This window comes from Mastomys coucha, unplaced genomic scaffold (genome assembly GCF_008632895.1).
Source record: "Mastomys coucha isolate ucsf_1 unplaced genomic scaffold, UCSF_Mcou_1 pScaffold21, whole genome shotgun sequence".
Classification (NCBI taxonomy): Eukaryota; Metazoa; Chordata; class Mammalia; order Rodentia; family Muridae; genus Mastomys; species Mastomys coucha.
This window is the reverse complement of record NW_022196904.1, coordinates 89,084,409-89,091,657: the sequence shown is the minus strand read 5'-3', so window position 1 is coordinate 89,091,657 and position 7,249 is coordinate 89,084,409. Positions and strand designations below refer to the sequence as shown.

Here is a 7,249-nt window from a genome sequence, read left to right as displayed (position 1 = left end):
AAAAAAAAAAAAAAAAAAAGAAAAGAAAATATTAAAAACAAATCAGAATAACCCCCCACCCTCTTTCCTCTGAATATTTTCAGTCAATAATTCCAACCACCTACAGGCAGAACCTTCTGAGGTCCAATTTCCCCTTCCCAAAACAGGGTCAAAAATATAACCATTGGGCATTTAAAATTCTACGTATGAGATATCTCAGGTATCCTGGGTCCTGATGTTTTGGGCTTGGAAGGGATGTATGGTTAATGATCTGAATGCCAACAGCTCTTGACATTTGCCCAGCATCCCATGGGGCTCTGTCCATTCTCTGACTATGGATTAGGGCTACACAGGGTCCCAGCAGAAAACAGGTGGCACCTTGACACCGGGCAGTTTGAAGGAAGTATGACAAACACTTAGAAAGCCAACAGAAGCAGAGTAGAACACTTGTTAGCAGGGGCAGGAAGGGAAACCAGCAGGTGGGGGGTGGGGAGGGACAGTGGTGGGGAGGGCATCCAGGCTGGAGCCATGGCTAAAGGCTACAACCAACCATCCTGGAGTAAATACTGGTTTCTCTTGCCTCTTCTGCCATTGGTCCTCTACCTCAGCCCAGAGGCAAACTCCAGAGCAACGAGGTTTGTGCTGGACAGAGAATGTTAACACATGGAGGGCCTAGCACAGACAGTGACAAGGACCTAGCACAGACAGTGACAACAGCCAGGATGAGTGGCTCTTCTCCTGTTCACTTCCAGCCCTGGGTCAAGGTCTAGGGGGAGTGGAATGCAGTAGAGAGGAGTAAGAGAACTAAGGCATGGGGAGGAAGGTTGACTCACTCCAGAAAGTAGACTACAATAACCTCACTTTCAAATGTAGCCATGTGTTCTTCATCCTCAAGCCTCTGGCTGTGCTGTTCTTGCTGCCTGGATTTGCTTCCTCCCAGGAAGGTCTTCTGCACTAAATCAGATGTTTTCCTCTATCTCTTTAAGCTCCATTCCCATCTATTTTCCCTTTCCTTGCAATATCACCCTGATTAAAATGCATATTCCTGCTTTGGACATAGATTTTTCTGACAGGGTTCCAGATTTAAAAATCTTAAGACATAGATTTTTCTCCTGAACAGTACCGTCTGATGTGGGAGAATTGCCCTGGCTTCTCAAGCCCCCAAACTGATGAGAACTATGCCCTAGCTGGGGGTGGGGCAGAGTAGGATGGGAGGGGGAGGAAGGAGTGTCATCCAGTCTGAGGATGGTGATGTTGGAGCCCCAGGATCGTAAGTGCACTGTTTTGTTTTATTAGGTGCTTCAAATCACCCACCTCAAGAGTCATCAAGATAGTTAGAAGACTAGCAACAAATGTGGCTGTCCTTACTGGAGCACCATCTGAACACAGAAGCGCAGAATCTCCTCGTTCTTCCTAGTCTAGAAGCCACGCAGGCGGTGAAGACTTAGGTACAGTGGAGGAAATAGCCAGCTGAAGAGATCTTTGGCCCTGGGCCCTGGGTTAATTTACTTTAAGCTTTGTGATCATGCCAAACAGGAACCTTGGCCCCGAAAATCTCATAAGGTTCTAAGAAGCAAACGAAGGTGTGGCTGGCAAAGCACCCCAAAGTCGATTGTCTTAGGGTTATCGTTGCTGTGATAAAACACCGTGACGAGAGCAACTTGGAGAAGAAAGGATTTATTCAGCTTCTGTCCACATCACTGTTCATCACTGAAAGAAGTTAGGACAAGAACTCAAAAAGGGCAGGAAGCTGGAGGCAGGAGCTGATGCAGAGACCATGGATGGGTGCTGCTTACTGACTTGCTCCTCAAGAATTGCTCAGCCTGCTTTCTTATAGAAACCAGAACCACCAGCCTAGGCATGGCACCAACCACAATGGGCTGGGTCATCCCTCATTAATCACTAATTAAGAATAGGGATAGGCTTGCCTACAGACTAATCTTATGGGGACATTTTCCAAACTGAGGCTCCCTACTCTCAGTTGACACTAGTTTGTGTCAAGTTAACACAAAACTAGCCAGCATAATTATTGAGGAATTACTATGGGTTTTCCTACCAGACCTGTATGTAGCTTCTGGGAGGAGGGGCAGTGCCTTAGAGTTTTTCAATATTTGTAAAACCCACGTGAGGCAACTAAAACCTAAAGCTCTAGTCCTGACTCAGGTTTTCCCACTAAGCAAATGTATCAGAAGTAGATTTAGGTCCCCCTGGAAAAGACTCTCAGACAAGAATCTGATCACAAGTGGGCTGTACATGAGAAGATGCATTAGAAAAGGGGGAGGCAGTAATATGGAGTGTGTACTTAGCATAAGGTTATATAAGGTGTACCCTTAGCAGGACAGAGAGGAGACTGGTCCAAGGTAAGTAGAGCTAACAGTAGAAGGAAGATCTAGTCCTGGCACCATTATCTGAGGCCCTGATGATTATGCCTGACACCTAGCTCAGACTTTATTTTGTTATTTAAGACACAGGCTCACTAATTTCCTTTCCTTTCTTTCCTTCTCTTTCCTTCCTTTTCTTTTCGGTTCCTTCTCTTCCCTCTTTCTTCTGTCTATCTCTTTTGAGGCAGGGTCCCAGTTCTCTAAGTTGATCAGGTTGGCCTTGAACTCAGAGATCCACCTTCCTCTGCTATTGAGGGTTGATATTAAAGGTGAGTTCTGCTATGCTTGACCATAATCTCACTATTTAACCCTGGCTGGTCTGGAACTCACTCTGTAGACCAAGAAAACTGTAGCAATGCTCCTGCCTCTGCCTCTTGATGCAGAGATTACAACACACAGGATTTACGACTTAAAATAATCCCCTGGATTGGAGCTAGTGTGAGCAGAGTGTTTGTTTCCAGTTCATGACACAAAATCCAATTCCATTTGGTTTCACCTTGAAATTTTTCTCGCCCCTTCTTCCTTTTTAGATTTATCACTTCATTTATATCTTGGCAGTTTCTGTTCACACAATGTTCAGTCCACTTAACAACTGACTGCTCATTTTGTTTACAGATGTGTCTCTGCTACAAAGCTGTGACTCCTACAGAGGGCTGGAACTGACCCATCTCTGTATCCTTTGTACAGGAGAGGCTGAGACTCTTTATACCAGATGGTGCAAGACACAGTATCTTCAGTTGCAGGCAATAAAAATTAAGCACACATTGACCAATGAAAGCCTGATAAGGGGTTTAAAATCCATCTCACATGAAAACAGAACCAGAAGTGCTTTTCTTGAAGAAAACTTCTGAGAATGCATTTGTTGATTTTGCAGATTGTTTCTGGGCATCTTCTCTGTGCAAGGCCTGGGCTAGGCATGAGGAAACCACAGGGTGGGGGTGGGGGGCATGGCTACCATCCCAGCAGCAGAGCTCACAGTCTGGATGGTGTTGGACACACAAATAAGGAACTATGACTCAGTGTGCTCAGGGCCAGCAGGAGGCATGAGGGTATGCCCAGGGAAGGCCTCTGAGAAGACATTGTGGGAGGGCACAGTTGTGACAATGTTGGAAACAGATTTCAGTTTATGACAAAAAATAACTATCTTTTAAAAAAAGATTTATTGTTTTTTAAATTTATGTGTTTGGCTGGACATGGTGGTTTACAATTTTAATCCCAGCAATCAGGAGACAGAGGCAGGCTGATTTTGTGGGTAGGAGTCCAGCCTGGTCTACATAGCAAGCTCCAACCCATCCTAGGCTACACAATGTGACTCTGTCTCAAAACAACAACAACAGTAAGAATTTATGCATATGTGTGTGAGCCTGCATGTGTACCATGTACACTCAGGAACCCCTAGAGCCAGAAAAGGGCATCAGAACCCCTGGAACTAGAGTTATAGGTGATTATGAACAGTTATTTGGGTGCTGGGAACCCAACCTGGGTCCTTAACTGAGGAGCCATCTCTCTACCTCCAAAGACAAACTTTCTAACAATCAGACAGTACAATAAGAAGTTGGGCCTTAATCCTAGTCACTCAGAATACTGAAGAGAGAAAAATCTATGTCCAAAGCCAGCTCGAGGTACAAAATGAATTGAAAGCCAACACAAGAAACTTAGTAAGAAGCAAAATAAATAAATAAATAAATAAATAAAGAAAGAAAGAAAGAAAGAAAGAAAGAAAGAAAGAAAGAGAGAGAGAGTGGGAGGCCAGACACAAATGTGCTGGTCTGTAATCCAGCACCTGGGTTGTGGAGGCAAGAGGATCAATTCAAGGCCTGAGCTACGTGAGACCCTGTCTCAAAACCAACAATGCAAAATGAAAGGTGGAAGTAAGGCTGGGTAGAGCCTTGTGGTAGAGTGCTTACTTGACACGTGTAAAGCTCTAGACTCAATCCCAGTGCTAACAGAGGAAGTGCTCTTTGTCTGGACGGGTGTGAGTAAGGCTGAGAAGCCCACTTTACAGACTGGCGATTGGTGTGCATCAGCAAAAGGACAGATGTGAAGGCTCCTTGCAGAAGCTGCTAAGTCAGCACTTCCTCCAATAAGGATAAAAAACAAACAGAAGGCAGTGGCATAGTGCTCATACCTTTAATCCCAGCACTCAGGCAGAGGCAGGCAGAGCTGTTTAGTAAGACTGCTCAAACAAGCAAACAAGCCACCAGAATCAGTCTCTCATAGAGAAAAGTTTATAGTTAAGGGAACTTGAAATATTTAGCAATATGGATTTAGTCTAGTGCAGTGATTCTCAACCTATGGGCTTTGACCCTTTTGGGGGTCAGATGATCCTTTCATGGAGGTTGCATATCAGATATCCTATATATTAGATATTTACCTTATGATTCATACAAATAGTAAAATTACAGTTATGAAATAGCAACAAAAATATTTTATGGTTGGGGATCACCACAACGTGAGGAACTGTATTAAAGAGTCCAACACGGCTGGGCGGTGATGGCGCACGCCTTTAATCCCAGCCCTTGGGAGGCGGATTTCTGAGTTCAAGGCCAGCCTGGTCTACAGAGTGAGTCCAGGACAGCCAGGACTACACAGAGAAACCCTGTCTTGAAAAACCAAAAAAAAGTCCCAACACTGGGAAGGTTGAGAACAACTGATCTAGTGTCTCTTTGTTCTTCTTTTTTTTTTTTTTCAGAAATCCACCTCCCTTTGATACCCAATTGCTGGGATTAAAGTCATGTGCCACCACTGCCCGGCTCTGATCTTGAACTTCTGATCCTTCTGCTTCTACCTCTTGAAGGCCAGGATTACAAGCACACCCAACCAAACTTGGTTTTCTGCTGCAGTGATGAGTATCAAACTCAAAGCTGCGTACGCACCAGGCAAGCACTCTATCAACTGAGAGATGCCCTGGCCCCACAGCCTTGTTTTTAAACAAAGGATTTTTGTAATGCAAAAGATTACTAATGACCTTAATGTCTCCCAGGAGCTAGCTAAGTAAACACTGGCACAGCAAATCATTCAATGGAATACTAAATGGTCCTTTAAAAGAATGAAATGTTCTTTATGTACTGATCTGAAGTAACAGGTAAAGCAGAAGAGCACATGGAGTGCTACTGTGTGAGAGAGGGTGCTCATAGCACATATATGCATTCATTTTCACATACATAGACACATACATTTACACATGTACAAATCTCTCCAAGACATGTAAGCAAGACAAACAGGAAGCATTCCCTGTGAGCTTCCAGGGAAGAGGGCTGAGTCTAAAGGGTGAGGGACTGGAACAAGACTACATTCAACATGCTGCACCCTTAAATTTTTATTATGTGTATATACATCATTAAAAAGCTGAAGGCCACTTTTGGCCATGGCAGCCATCTTCCAGGAACTTGCCAAAATGATGAACAGAGAGGAGACACATGGTATATGTTCCCTAGACCTTTTAGGAAACATAGAGCTGTTCCTTTGGCCACATACATGTGAATCTACAAAAAGGGTGATATTGTAGACATCAAGGGAATGGACACTGTTCAAAAAGGAATACCCCATAAATGTTATCATGGCAAAACAGGAAGATTCTACAATGTCACCCAGCATGCCGTGGGCATCATTGTAAACAAGCAAGTTAAGGGCAAGATTCTGGCCAAGAGGATCTGAAAGGAAAACTAAGTTTGAGGCCTGTGCTAGCTAATAAGAAAATTCCAAATAGGCCTGAACAAAAGCAAACAAGCTGTTAGACATCCTGGGAACTAGCAGGCCAAAAAGAGATAAACCATAAAAATAAAAAAAAAAAAAAAACATGCAAGGACATGTCTGGGCAAACGACCCAACTGAGTAATGGGCCATCTAGTCCTCTTAGATATGGTTTGAGGTCAGCCAGATGCTCTGTTGGTGCAGATTAGCACCAACTTTAGGAATTCCCGCTCTGATCTGCACGTACTATAGCTGATATTTGAATTAGCCAATCATGTATAACTATGCTGATTTCTTTGTTCCCTCAGACCTTTTTCCTATATAAACCCCTAACCCCTGAGCCTCATGGTCGATTCCTCTGTCTCCTGTGTGAGATACATGTCGACCTGGAGTTCCGAAATTAAACTGCCTCTTGCCTCTTGTGTTTACATCAAGACGGTCTCTCATGTTTCCTTGGGTGCACGTCCTCCTGAGATTTGAGTGGGGGTCTCCCCACGGGGGTCTTTCAGATCAATGTGCGGATTGAGCACATCAAGCACTCCCAGAGCAGAGACAGCTTCCTGAAGCGGGTGGAGGAGAACGATCAGAAGAAAAAGGAAGCCAAAGAGAAGGGCGCCTGGGTTCAGCTGAAGCACCAGCCTGCACTACCCAGAGAAGCGCACTTTGTGAGGACCAACGGAAAAGGGCCTGAGCTGCTGGAGCCCATTCCATATGAATTCATGGCCTAATGTACAAGAAAGAAATAAAGGACCCATATATATACATACATATGTATGTATATATATGTGAAGGCTTTTTTTTACCTGGAAGTGGACTCCCATAAGCCAAGCACTTGGGAGGCAAAGGCAGAAGATCAGGAGTTCAAGGTCATCTACAGCTGCATCATAAACTCAGACAAACCAAAATCTAACATAAGTTTTTATTAAGACAAAATTAAATCATTCAAAAATATAATTATATGCCAAGTGTGGTTGTATACACTCACAATCCCAACACTTGAGGGGCTAGGATAGAAGAATAGCATTGAATTTAAAACTAGCCTGGACTACATATTGAGCATATTGAGATCTTCTCAAAAAACAACAAATATGTGTGTGTGGTGTGTATGTATATATATTTGTATGTATATATATTTGTGTATATAGCACATAGCACTGATAGTAAGCTTTTTTTAAAAGAGGCTTTTTGAATGGAGC

General features: G+C 43.6%; 1 pseudogene; it reads left to right on the top strand.

The window, feature by feature from the left end:
* The first annotated feature begins 5,684 nt into the window (after window positions 1-5,684).
* LOC116101299 lies at window positions 5,685-6,947 on the top strand (annotated as a pseudogene).
* The last annotated feature ends 302 nt before the right edge of the window (window positions 6,948-7,249 follow it).